Here is a 15,317-nt window from a genome sequence, read left to right on the forward strand (position 1 = left end):
GTCTCCATACCTTGCTAGCCTTTCTGTTGTTCTTTGAACACTCCAGACAAACCTCAGAGCTTGGCACCAGCTTTGGTGACAAAGCTTCTGGATCCATTTTCCTGGATCACTCTTCCCCCAGATATGATGTGGTATACCCCTTCACTGCCATCAAGTCTAGGCTCAATGGTCACCTTCATAGTAAGGTCTTCCTGACTACCTATTTTAAAATTGCTAGCTCTTTCCAAGTGGTACTCCTAATGTCCTAATTAAACAAAACAAAACAAAACAAAACAAAACCCCCTAAACCAACAGTCAAACAACCCTCTTCCTGGAAACCCCCAAACTTTCCATGGCCCTTATTGCATCTGACATTAAATATTTTACATTTTATCTATCCATCCTCAGCCCCAAAATTAAGTTCTGCAAAGGCTCCTTTTGTTCATTCCTGTACCACAACTTCTGGAATAGGGCCAGGCATACAGTAAGAGTTCAATAAATATTAATGAATGAACAATGGGTAATGCATATGACCCATGTTAATAAAAATTTTGTATACTTTGGAAACTTTTTAACTTTTCTGTCATTAAGGGAAAAATCTATATAATCATGCTTTGATATGTTAAAAAGCTTGAATAAATTAATAACACAGCTTCCTTGTGTCTCTTTCCTTCACACTAAGAATGTGATATATACTTTGGCAAAACCAGGATGGAATTAGTAATGCAAAGAGAACAGGAACTCATCGGATAGTACCAGGGATGAAGAGATCCTTCTTAATTTGAAAGCATGCTTCATTGTTGACACTTGTAATTTTATTTTGAAAGTAATCTCAAACATAGCCCCACTGTTCATTTATGCTCCTGGACAAAGTGCAAACACTTGGATGTTCATTCATCTGAATAATGTCACTAGTTAAAAACTTCCATTACTACTAATAAAAATACCAACAGTATTTATATTGTTATGAAATTCTAAAATGTTTCACAATAATTAATTAGTAAATGACATGACAAACATTATCTACACACTCTAATTTTAATAAACTATCATGTACCAGGACTTAGTAGGAATGAAATCAGCCTAGATCTTACCTAATTAGAGAACATTTCTGCGTTAGAATACAGTACTGAAAACTCAATAATGATTTCCAGTGGATAAATTTTCATACTATGATCTAACAAAAATCTTTACTTAAAGTGTTAGAAATATAAATTTGTGACTCAATTCTTCTGCCTGGGAGAATGTCTTTATTTTAATTAACAGTAAGGTCCAATTTAAAGAAGAATGTGTCAACTGGTTAGCTCTAAGCTCAGGACTCTGTCATATGCACCTATACTGCTGACAAAAAGTTAAATCCAAGGGAATGAATGTAGTTTTCTAGAACTTTTTTAAAGTAAAAAAAATTATCTAGACTTGGACTCAATGGATACCAAATGAAGTATTTATGAAAGCAGGACCTTTTTTTTTTTTTTTTTTTGGTTAGAGACATTTAAATAATCTGTATTTGTAGGGTGATATCTTGGAGATTACTTTACTATCAATATATAGAAGTAATAACCTGGTAGATAGCATTACCTATGAAAGGTCCATCCCATCTGCTATTCTTGCTGAAAGCTTTTCATGCACCAGTAAACTCAGTAAATATCAGAAGATAAAGCATAAGCTTACCACGCCACGGATTTACTCCTAATGTCTCCTCAAAGTGCAGCCCGATGCAACGATTACAAATGATTTTCTTCTAATGTCATTTTACATAACCCTTTTTTCTGCATGAGTAGTTAGTTTGGAATGAATGAATGAATGAATGCCATTAAAACAGTTAATCATTATCTGGGACACTGGCCTTACTCCCTTCACTTACTAGGAATCTCCATGACAAAGGCCAAGAGATCAAAATGCTAGAGTTGCCTCAGTGTCCTATTTCTAACAGTAATTTTTTATGCAAATGAACCTGCGGGGCATCTCCCTCTGTGACCTTGAGCTGCCCTTATCTAAACTGACTTTGATCCAATAAGGGCTTGCATCTAGTTGAAGCTCATTCCCTATATGCATATAGGATGTACAATCAATTTCACTAATTAAAGAGAATTTTCTACACTTGTGAATGCAAAATGGATTTATTTTTATAATCATACATATAAAGACTAAGATATATATATATATATATATANATATATATATATATATATATATATATATATATATATATTTAATTTGTTAATCCAATTTGCTACGTAAACTTTTGTGTGTGTGTGTGTGCGCGCGCGCGCACGTCATACTGGAGTTTGGAAACCTAGGGGACTCCACCACTGAGTTACATTTGCAGCCTTTTTTAATTTTTTTTTAAATTTTGAGGCAGAGTCTTGCTAAGTTCCCAGACTGTCCTTAAACTGTGATCCTCCCGCCTCAGCCTTCTCAGTTGCTGGGACTACAGGAAGGCATCACCACACCTGACTATTAAGAGCAAATATATTAAACACTTGACATATATATATTCACAATCAAATATAATACTAAGAAAAGTAGAGCTTGGCTCTCCAATCTTTCTGAACAAGTTGCATTTGCACATATACCTTTTAAATTGATAATGATGTTCAAGTTTGAGACCATCCTCACTCTTTCAAAATGTTTCCAAGTCAATTTATTCTTTTAATAAGCTCATTAAGAGCACAACCCTTTCCCCAATATTCATATATTTTAAAAATCCAACCCAAGTAATCAAGTAAGATTACTCAAGAAATTGTTACCCCCAATCAAAAGACTTGAATGTGATTACGAAGTCCATTAATTGAAGTGACCTACTGATATCAATTTGAAATTTAAGCAGGAAGCAAGTTTAAATTTAAAATACACATTTTTTCCTGTCTAAAGATATTGCTTTTTACTGGCTACTCTAAAGAGATTAGAGACAATATGCTAAATATTTTATTTCATTTTATAAAGAGAAGGCAGGGAAAGAAGAATGGATGCTTTCCCTTTCTTTTATTCAAAATATAAATGCCAGTAGAAATGTAATCAGTATATATTCAAAGAACAACAAAAATATCTGGAAACTAAAGAAATCAAAGGGAGGAACTTGAAAGTTGGGCAAACCATTTTTTAGTGAACAGAACTAAAGTTGAGTCTGTGAGAAAGCGACAATGACAACCCTATTACTAGCAGCGCACAAGACTAATACCCTTTCCTTCCTTTACCAAGATTTCTGAAGATGTGTCCTCACACCTGAGGCCTGAACTCCACCCAGGCTTATTCCCACTGTAGTTTTAGACAAAACCTTCCATTTGCACATGGTTTTGGCAAATATCCATTGTTAAATTTTCCTTTGAGGAACACTGGGAGGATTTTTCTTCTCAAAACTTTGGAATTGTTTAAAACAATGCTTCCTTCATGAAATTTTTAAAGCTACAATTTTTTTCTTAGTGAAAAACAAATGCATTTATATTCCTGTGGACACTGCTACCAATTTCCCCTAAATCCTAAAAATGGCATTAAAAGTATCACATATAATAATATACATATGATATTTTTATGTGTTAAAAGACTATGTCATATACCCAACAGACTCCCAATACATTGGGTAATTCCTTAATTAGGCAGATTTTTGAAACATGTATTATGTACACAACAGACCGGAACGTCTCCTTTGGAGCATTTTCTAGTCTATCGGGTGATTACATCATTAAGCCACACATGCTACGTAGAAAAAAATCCTTATGAAAATTCATGAAAAAAATGTACAGCACATCATTAGCATGCAGAGGATGTGTATGCTTTTGATATTTTCTCTGTTTAAAAAAAAAAAACTACATGAAGTAATTAGTCTGGGCCATGAAAACATGAGAAAGGCACCCGACCCTGGTGAAAATGAAAATTACAAAAAAATTGCATCTCTCATGGTTTAGCTGAGGGTAATTTGCTTTATTGGAAAATGGATTCTTGAAAAGTATTCAGTTGAACCTCGGCAAAATAAAGAGTGTTGCTTTATTGATTTGATATTTCAAATATATACGTAACTTCCTTCCTAATTCTCTTTTGGATACACTTAAATTTTACAAACCAATGAGCTGAAAGGTTGCAAATGACCAGTCATAAAACCATTAATTATTCAAATCCTTGCAATACTGTATGTTTGCATACTTATGTTTTCATTTTATGTCATCAAGAGTTTAAGGGATTGCATGAGTATGTCTTTTTCAATAAGTCAAAACTATGTTCAAGTAATGTGAATAAATGTAAATTGTTGGTATAAATCCCAGCAATGAAAAGACTACATATTAAGCACTAGGACAACATTAAGCACTAAGCAAAACCTGTAAGACAATATATTTGAAGATTAAAATAAAAGACGAACAAGTTTTGTAAAAAAGGAGCTATTAAATTTATTAGTTTATGATCTTTTTGCTAATAAGATACTTCCCCCACCAAAAAACCCCACAACAACAAAAAAGAAAACCTCAGTAAGCAGAGAACAATGAACATATGCAAGACAGTAAGGATCACAGTAATTCACTCCCTGAATGCTCCAAATCTTCATGGCTTAAAAAGCATCCCAATTTTCTCTAAAGGTAGAGGCATTTATTCACTGGGCCATAGCTAATTTTACATGGAATGCAAAAATGTTAGTTTAAGTTTAATTTACCATCCTATTTAAATATTTCCAATGTAGCTCTCAAACTGCAGAGCTATCCCTCCGTCTATTTTAATTTTAAAGTAAGTTAGCAAAGGCTTCCTTCTTAATCCCTAGAGACTACCTACATAGTGACACAAACGCACAAATTTATGACAGCAACATAAATGCTCTTCTGAAGTAATGTGCAACATTAAGTGAAAATCGTTTCCTGGAAAGATATTATAGGTATCTATATTTTATTTGCCATCTTAAACATATCTGGGTCTTTATGGCCTTATTTTAAAAATGTATTTCCTTTTTATATTTCCTGGTGCAAATGGACTGCATAAATAAGCAATGTGCTATGAGGCTTCAGACCAGCCGATAAAACCTTTCAATTTTCATGCCAGCTTCTTCTTTTGTAATTCAAATCCGCCTGGAAACTGGCAGCTCTGAAAACTGAAACAAGCACTGCCACAAATACCTTGTAATGCTATCGACCTTGTCTGCCCATGCAGTGAGAAAGGGGGATGCGTATGTGTCTGCAGCCATCCAGATAACACAACTCATTTTTTTTTTGGGGGGGGGTGGTGCGGGGATAACAGAAGCCAGCCCCAGACTGTGCACCAAAAGCAGTCATTACCAGGCGAGCTGGAGAATAAGTCTCTTCAAAATACACAGTGCATTTAAAAACCATATATGAGGCTGAGCCACTGCTGTCATTACCAATTTTAATTTAGCTCCTTCAGTTTGCCAGCCAGATAAACTCTTTAGTGCTGTTTTTCAATCTATTTGCCACATTTTATGTTTAAGATTATAGTAATATGGACAGGAGAAGGAATCACTTTTAGGGGAAATAAAGAAATAGATCCGCTTATCGGCGCCCATCAGAAAGTTCATTAATCAACCAGGCTTTGTGCCCTCTAAATTGAAAGGTTAAATAATCCTCTCAGGAATATTTCTCAGCCCCTCCACCAATTGTCCGGAGAGGAGCTGCCATTCATAGCATGCAGGATCAGTGACAGGGTATCTTACCACTGTTTGGACCCCAAACAATGATGGACAAATGGCCTGGTTTACAAAGAAACCTTTTAGTACACAGATGGAAAAGGACCACAAGCTTTGAAGCAGGGTGGAGGGATGAGAAGGGCGTGGAGACAGGATATAGGGTGAAGAGACAGAAGAGAATATCTACATGTTGTGAATTCTCGGATATTTTATCTGAAGGTTTACTGGGTGGCCTATAAAGCAAAGAAATCACATTAATATTATACCTCTCAACCATATAAAATGCATAACATATTCAAATTTGCTTATACATTTTGCATACAACTGTACATAAACCTCCACTGAAAAATTATGGAACCAGAGCTCTACTGTATTTATTAGCTAACACACCAAGGATCCAAACAAACCCCAAGATTTTCATTTTGACTATAACTCTACATGACTTATAATACATGGCAACCCTCTTCACCTCAAACCCTGCTTATTCTATTGAAATATTCTTAACCATCAGTCACAAAGGCATGGAATCCATAAATGCAAGGACCTGTTTCAAGGAGGGAAGTAATGCTCTTTTGTTTTTATAATATGTTCCATCTTAGCCCTTGCTTTTCTTAAAATAAGAAACAAACATGAAATTGGAATGCTCTTTGAAATATATATCACATGCATTGAGAAAATGATTTTGTGTTGCCTTTTTTTTGCTGGACCCATGCAAATACAGTTGAGAGTCCACAGAAGTGACCCAGCTCTTATGCCACTACGGTTGGCTATGAAATTTGGCTGTTTTCTGGTATCAGTCATGGGAAAGTATGAAGTAGTTTTACCTGAAGTGCAAAAAACGGATACACTATTTTGTTTCCTTCCTAATCAGATTAACATAAGCCCTCCACCCTTAGTAAATAGAACCACAATTAGCATGTGTGAATTATTTGATTTCATGTTATTCACATTATTTATACAGGAAGCTAATATTTATATAATTTCATTTGCATAGGATAGAATAACTATATTCAGATGATACTGAAATTACTGCTTAAAAATTATGCATTATTAGCATCGTTGTAATCTAATCTTCAATATCTTTATAATGATTTTTAGGTAAGTAAAATTAAGAAAATAATTTAAATTTGCTATACTTAATTAAAAGTTACTTACATTTTTGGAAAGGAATAAGACAAGTGTAAATAATTAAAAAATGAAAAACTGAGTTAAGTATTTTTGTTAAGAGAAGACACTGTTTGTAAGTATTTTAATTTTACTAACTCTAAGAGGAAAACATTGTTAGGAGACAGAGTAATATGTCATTATGAATCTCCTTATTTTGGGCAAAAGACATTAATAATAACAGAACTAGGATATCAGTGCAGATGCCATCTCTACAGGTACGAGATGCTTCTGGGTTTGCTGTGGTAAAGCTCATATAGCATTTAACATGCTCTATGTGCACAGTATTGTGTGAAGTACTTTTATCATCTTATTGCATAGGTAAGTAACCCTATAAGGCATGATAACCCCCATTTTCTTCAGGTGAAGAAACTGAGATTCTTACAAGTTAAATATTTTAACTACTTTTACACATCTAGTATATGAACCAATGTACATGAACTCTGAACCAAAGTCCAATTCCAAAGCTGGCACTTTTCCCCTTCTATTATGATATAAAACTCCCTAGTATTTCCTCAGGAAGATGCCTGCCTTTCTGTCCAAGTTTCTTAGTGCCTTTCTCTAAGGGCTTTCGTAAAATGAGGAGGAAATATGGTATTACTGTAAACAAATGAAATGTGAAAGATCCAAGAAATACAAAATTGAGATTTTTAAAGTATAAACCAAATTTATAATCCAAAGTTTAGTTCTAACTGCAAAGAAGTGTGGAGTAATCTACAAATAACTGTAAAGGAATGTATGCATATATAGTAGGCATTTATAAGCAAGAATATATTACAAAATTATAAAGATGGCTATATATCTACCTAGTAGATTCAGCTCTATGATTTTTGAAAAAAGTAATGAAAAAATCCAGTAGCTTGATGACCAAATAATATACACATGAATTCTTACTAAGCTAATACAGATTTCTGAACACTCACTTGAATAACTCTTGTTTTTGAAATGTGACCTACCTGTGTATTGGTTTATCAATTAAGGTGAAGGTGTAATTTAATGTGTTTAACTTTTTGTTGTTGTTGTTGTTAAACACCTTCTAAACGTGCAGCATGTTTTTAATATAATTTTAAAGATATTTCTTAAAAGCTAGAGTTGTTGGTCTGAGAATCATTGAATCAACCTCAAAAGAGCTGGAAGAAACCACTTATAAATGTAAAAATTCATAAATAATTCCCAAGACTTTCTGATATAAAATGAACAATGAATTTCAAGTCTAAAATTTGAACAATAATTCATTAACTTTCAGTCACTGAAGTTAAGTTTAAAGTTAAAACTTTAAACTTAATTAGACACTTAACTTTGCTACTGAAGTTTATACCATGACAGAAAATACACTAGTTTAGAGATGCTGTTCTTGTCAAGAAGTCAAGGGTCCTTTTAGGATTCTTTTCCTGCAGATTATTCAAATGATTGACCCAAACCCTTAAAGGTTATGGTTGATCATAACTGAGTAACTAATTGATTCCTAAATACTTAAGACCTGCAGGAATTACTGTAATCTACCATGTCACTCATATGCATGACCACTAAAAGGAATGTTTAATAAAAATATCACTGATTTAGTATACTTTATTTACATTTATTGTTGCACTGAGATATCCATACAAGAGTGTGACAAACTCAATCACCTAGAATGCTTATAAGGAATGGCATGAATCATCTATTTAAATTACATATAAAAAAGAATCACTCAAATAAGCTGAAATTATTCTGCATTTTACTTCATGTTCTTTTTCTTTATCTTTTTTTAAACATTTTTAGTTGTAGATGGACATGATACTTTTATTTTATTCATTTATTTTTATGTGGTGTTGAGGATCAAACCCAGTGCCTTACATGTGCTAGGAAAGTGCTCTACCACTGAGCCACAACCCCAGCCCATTACTTCATGTTCTTCATGTGCAGGTAACATGACTCCCCAAAAAAGCATTACTCAACATCTCTCATGTTAAAGCTATAATTTTTTACATAAGACAATACTATACAGTGATAAACTGCATAAATTTCAAAAAATAAGAATATTTGTTTTTGTCCATTTTTTGGTAAAATAGGGGGACTTTTTCTAAGTACAAAACAATGTAGTTTTTTGGGGGAGATTATAAGAATTATATATTTATATTTTAAGGAGATAAGAAAAGAAGTTTAAAGTGTTCATGTATATTAAAATTAGAAACACTTAGAAATGGAACTCCATTACCACAACACTTAATTCTCAAGAAGAAATTGCTCCTACAATGCAATTCCTCTGTAAGCAAAAGTGAACATACCTAGAGAAGAAAGAAAAGGGTAATGAAAAGGTCTAAATATAACCTTCTCTTTCAAATATCCTCAGGAAAAGCATCTTTTAACACATAAGAAAATGACTATGTCATTTAAACTTTTAAAACAGAAGTAAAACTTGAAGCTCATTTGGTAAACATGTAACTTCTAAATGTACTGCCCCCCATTCCCTTCATCATTATGGGATATACAAAACAAAGCATAGGAAATTTTCTATCAAATGAAGAAAGAAGTTATTGTTTTTAGAACTTCAAAATCAGTTTACTATTGAGAAACATGTTCTATCTAAAAATGAACAAAGGCCTTAATGGCTGGTGACTAGGGCATTAAAGATATTTAGAAGATGGCAAAAGCACAGCTGCTTTTATGATAAAACATTTATGTAAATTTTTCTCAATTGAGTAAATGCAGCATATTTTTCATTGCTTCATTATCTGACATGCTTAAATCTACATTAGGATTGTTGTCATAAAGCATTTGATATTATTTAAATATACTAATGTAAGAAAAATGGACCATATTGATTTCCCTCTTAAACCAAAATTAATTTTTACATTTTAAAATACTAAAAATCAAGTAAGTTGAGAATTTGCTCTGAAGGAGGACACCTTAATATTCCTTTGAGAATAAAACACTAAGGTTCTCTCATGTGCTTCAATGAAAACAAATAAGTTATATATACAAATCTTAATCATTTTTATTCCACTGTATTAAAATACAAGCATGTATACACATGACTTCTTAACGTCTGAAGAAACATTGAGAGTAAAAATAACATATGCATTTATAATTCACAGCGTTCACTTTTCCCACTTTCCTTTACAGGAGCTTTAGGAAATTGCTTTTTGATGATTTGGCAAATTATATTTATTTTTAAATGAATCTCATTTATTGAGATTGGTAATTCCAGGTTTCATTTGCTTTGAAATTGCATTTTTCAATTGCTTCCAATGATAGGTTCTGGCAAAATGTGGTCCTACATGCCAGTAAAATAAAGATTTAAAAAAAAAAAAAATCAGTCAACGTACTCTGCAGATGTAGTAATTATCTTTTATAATAAATTCAGAACATGATAAGATTGAAGTAAAAAAAATTGCTAGCATATTTTTAACACTAAATTCATTAAGAACAAGGTAAATATTGAAAGTAAACACAAAACTACTCACATTCCTTTTCCATTAAAAAAAAATCTTTAAAAAATTTTGGTCACCATCCAAATGTATTTCCTATTTCTGTTATCAAATATGGAGTATGAGTAAGTCATTAAAACTTACACAAAAACTTTTTGTCTGAGCTGAGAGTATAGCTCAGTGGTAGAGCATGTGCTTAGCATGTGTAAGGCCCTGAATTCAATTCCCTAGTATCCCTCAAAAGAAAAAAAATCCTGTTACTCAAAACAGCAAGTAACTAAGAAGATAAAGCAATCTGATTGATTTTGTTGTACTATAATGAAAAGATAGCCCTGAGATAATATAAAAGAGACATGTGCATTCTCAATCATGAGAGCAGTCAATGCCTTGGTAGTGTTTGAGTATTAGGGTATTTTTATTTATTTATTTGTTTAAAAATTTTTTTAAAAAATATCTTTTAGTTGTTGATAGATCCTTATTTTTATTTATATACATGGTGCTGAGAACCAAACCCAGTGTCTCACACATGCCAGGCAAGTGTGCTACCACTGAGCCCCCCAGCCCCAGCCCAGGGTATTTTTAATAAAAATCAAATGTATGAAAACTTGACAGAGATGTTATGTCCCAATGCTTGGTAAATCACAACATTGTAAGAGCCATACCAGATGTATAGAGGAAAAAAAGACCAATTTATGCAAGAGTATTTCTGGTTCTTGAACTTTGGCAAAACAAACTGAATTACCAAAATAATAGCTTCCAAAAGGAATTTATAAAGTATTAGTTTATGATAACCTATGTCAGGTCTCAAAAAATAGTACAAAGAAAAAATGTTTTGAAAAATTCCAAAACAGAGTAAGAACTAGGCCTCACTCTATTCTGGAGTTAACACTTTTTTTTTTTTTAATGCAACCAGTTCTATTTTCTTAAATACACATACTCCTGCACACTGTCTCACACACATTTACATATAAAAACATGAAAAGAGAAAGACAAATGATATAAGTTGTGTGGATAGGGTTTTGCAGGTCTGTTTATGTAGCCAAGGAGCTCTCGGAAAGATATTTAGGATTCCCAGCATATATCCAATTAAAACAGAAAACTTTTTTTTTTTTTCCCATGAGAAGAAAAGATTCTGGCTTGAGACTGACTTTTTCAAACTATTTATTTTCATTTTAAGTTACTTTGAAAGAAAAATATTCAATTTCAGCATTAGGCAGTTAGAAATTTGTTATCCACCTATCACAATCCAAGGATAAAGATTTTTGTATAGTTATAGCCTTGAGATCCAAATCCATATCCACCTTTTTATTCCTTTCTTCTGGACTATAAAACAGAATTCTAAAGTAAATTCCAATCTGTTGACATTTAGGGGTACCCACTCTGGTATGGCACAGAATTCATTAGAGGATAAAATTCTCATTTAGTGTAAAACTCATAATGTGAAAACATTCTCATGCTATAAGAACTCAGAAAATACATTTCTAAATTGATGTTTCCGGGTAAGGAGAGAAAACTGAGTGGCAAAGTGAAATGGAACATTGTTAACTATGGTCCAGAAGATATACTCTGCCATTCAACTAGTTCAGGTAAGACTACCATTGGTCACTAGTAAACTCTGGTCATAAGCTTTTCCTGAGCCAGAAAGGAAGGCATGGAAACTAACTTCTCGATTCTTCCCCATTTCCCTGACAACAAATATTTTAATTTTTTGAAGGGTGAATACTAAACATTCCAAAAATTATAACTTACGTGTAAAACTTAATTCTCATAAAAAAGTTACATTAGCTTTCTCCTTAAACCTTTGGTTAAAAAGAAGGTAGGAAGGTTATAATACATTTTAACAATGCACACAAAGAAATCCAAGCGCAAAATTAAACATAAAAGACACATTGTCCTTTTTGGTTCTTAATACATACAGCCTCCAAAGAGCAAACTCCTGGTTACTTTTTTAAGTAAGTAGATTAAAAACAAGATTAACAAAATGTCCAAGCCATGTCAAATTACAGTCTCTACTAGTTAAAAATTCTGTTGGTTCTAAAACTCTGTTGGTGGCCATATTGGTCTAGGATTTTTAATATAAATGAGAGTAGAAATGACAGGGGTTGGGGGAAGGGACTTTCCTTCTTGAATAACAAGGGAAATTTTTATCTGGAATGAAATATTTGAAAGAGGAAAAGAATATTTAAAGTCAGACTTTACCAAAAATCGAAAAATAAAGCAGAAATTAAAAAAATAAAAATAGGGCTATACTATTAAAAGATTTAAAGAATTTTCTAAACATATTTTTGGAGAAAGTAAAAAATTAACTATTTGAGTAAATCGTGTAATTGCTAGATAAAACAATTTTTTCTTCTTCCCAAGTAGTTCTCTAAACCAATAATTCAAAAGACATTCAATTACACATGATTTTATAGCCACTAAAATATATAAAGAAAAATGGCATTACCATAGTTGTTATGATGTATATGTGTGTGTGTGTGAGAGAGATAGAGAGAGATAAATAGAGAGAGAGAGAGAGAGAGAGAGAGAGAGAGAGAGAGACATGCGAATGGATGAATGTATTTTAGAGTTTTATTGACATGGTCCCTTTAGAAAGATGGCCTTAGTTTTTACTAGTGTAGTGAAGTTAAGTTTGGTTAGAAAGCTATTCTATTTAGATACAAGTTGTTAAAGAGACTTCATTTTAATTCTCATGAAATTGCTGAAAATATTTAATACTTCTCTGCCATAAGTTTCTTCTTACTTCAGAATGTATTTTTTAAATTTTTGATTTGTACCATTTCACAAATCCATTTATATTGATCAACTTCATCATCTTATGTGTTTGAAAAATAATATTCTGCTAAATCTCTGGAATTCTTTTTTCTTTCTTTCTTTCTTTCTTTTTTTTTTTTTTAAGAAAATGATGCCTAGAAAGACCTTAATTTGTAGTGGCTAAAACAGAAACTGTTCTGTAAACGACCTTCTAGTCTTACTGGTTGAAAGGCAGATAAAACCAACTGAAAGCTCGCAAATGTAAACATTTCCAAACTGGGACATATTAATCAACTTCTCCCCTCAAAAGCGCAGTTCACCTGGGGTATGAAATAAACACTTTTTGGTTATAAAAGAAATTAATCCATGATTAAGTGTAGAAAGTTCCAGTTTTTGCAGACTGGTTTAAAAGAAAATACAGTAGCAATTCTAACCCTAGTTTATTACTTGGCCATTGCTCTGACTGATGCCACATTCATGTGTGAGGGCTACTATTAGTCAATAGATGGCAGTCCATCGCCTAGTAAAAGAGCTGAAGAGGACTAAAATCAGCACGTATCTTGCTTTTATCCAAAACTGAATATGCTTAATTGCAAAGATTCAAATATTACCCCTACACTTATAAAAATTTAAATAACTATAGTTAAATAATTTAACTTTTATTTTACATGTGAACTGATAAATAATGCACAGGTCTATAAGCATAGAAGTGATACATTTATACTTGCACAGTAAACTTATTATTAACTAAAACTTGATAATAATAAACTGTGATGGTTACTTTTAATATTATTTTGAAAAATTAAACAGGATTCCACATTGGGACAAATTAAGTTCTCAAACTGAATTTATTATACCCACAGATAGAATATATTATATTCCACAAAAGGCAAATTCATTTTGTTTTTATTTATTTTATCCCCAAAATTCTTTTTGCAATGTTTCTAAAAAGCCAAAATATTAAACAGACCTTCAAATATTTCTGTTATACCTGAAACCAATTTTTACAGGCTCACTGATAGTTATGTAAAAGAGTGGCTTTAAGATTGAGTACTTTCCACACTTCAAATTTTCAAAATTGGAATTCTCTAAATTAGGGGAAAAGCTAAAAAAGAAATGTAATGTCTAATTTATTAGGACATTACTTAATACAAATAATGATGAAAATATTGCTATGTGGTTACAAAGAGCAGCTCTGTGATCTTGAAAAGTACTAGAGATCAAATTCTAACCAAGTTTAGGCTATAAGAACTTCACCATGCTATGTGAGAATAAATAAACTGCTACATGAACACAAACAATGTAATCAGATGAGTTACATCTGTAATGTGTGCCTGCATATATGGGTATATATCTTTTAGCATTAACACTGAAGATTTTAACAATAATCTATTTAGTATTTTGGGGAGAGCAGAGGAATTACAGTTTTCTACTTAAGCTCTTCAAATAAATTAAATGGAGATAACAAAATCTGAAAAAAACAAACCACTTGATATTATTCCTGGCTTCTTGGGCTCATGACAAAATGGTAGTATGAGTATACCTGTTGGTTTATTATTTATTTCTTATAAGTGGTACAAAAACTTTGCCTTCTCTCTTTTTATGACTTGCTTTCTATAAACAAAACCTTTTTAATACACTAAACTTTTAACAACTATTAATTAGTATGTATTACATAACTTTACAACTAAAAGAAACTTGTCCCTTGCTTAGCACAACACATTTAATATATTAAAAATGACCAGTAGGGTTTTGGTAAATCAGTGCAATTATTTAAGCTGAATAGTAAAAGAAAACTAACTTTATAATATTGAACCAATTGGATTAGCCAATTGGATTCTATGGTGACTATGTTTTCTGCTTCTAAACCAGAAAATTGAATAACCTGAATGGTATTATGCAGATATTCATACTTTTCAAATATGTCAAGAAGGGCTTAAAACATAAGACAGTTAAATTGTGCTATATGAAAGGTACCCTGGGCTTTTTCTAGCTTCATTTGATAAATGTGTACATATTTCAGTAAAGGCAGAAAAATGATAATGGAAGATACTGTGCACTGTATGCTTATGGACTGTGGATGATGTAATATTTTAAAGACACTGATTATTACCATTTTTTATGGCTTCCAGCATACTTTCCCCCTTTAATATAATGAATAGAGTCAAAGAAGACTTAGAAATACCATGATGTAATCCTCAAATGTGAGTAATAACAAATAATCAAAATCTTTTAAGAACAGGAAGATTAAAGGACAGGTTAGTGGGCAGGGGAGAAGGAAAAAAAGCATATTATTGCTTTCTCAGTACAAAAACTCTTTAGATGTTTATTATCTTCCAGCAGAAGATGCTTGTCTATATTTTATGGTCAGCAGTTCAGAGAAGGGTAAA

The 15,317-nt window shown here is 32.2% G+C and overlaps 1 protein-coding gene across 4 annotated transcripts in view; it reads right to left on the reverse strand.

Moving 5' to 3' along the window:
- Window positions 1–15,317, reverse strand: part of Zcchc7 (zinc finger CCHC-type containing 7) — a 220,488-nt gene that overhangs the window by 13,904 nt on the left and 191,267 nt on the right. The window lies entirely within an intron of this gene.

Source organism: Marmota marmota, unplaced genomic scaffold (assembly GCF_001458135.2).
Source record: "Marmota marmota marmota unplaced genomic scaffold, marMar, whole genome shotgun sequence".
NCBI lineage: Eukaryota > Metazoa > Chordata > Mammalia > Rodentia > Sciuridae > Marmota > Marmota marmota.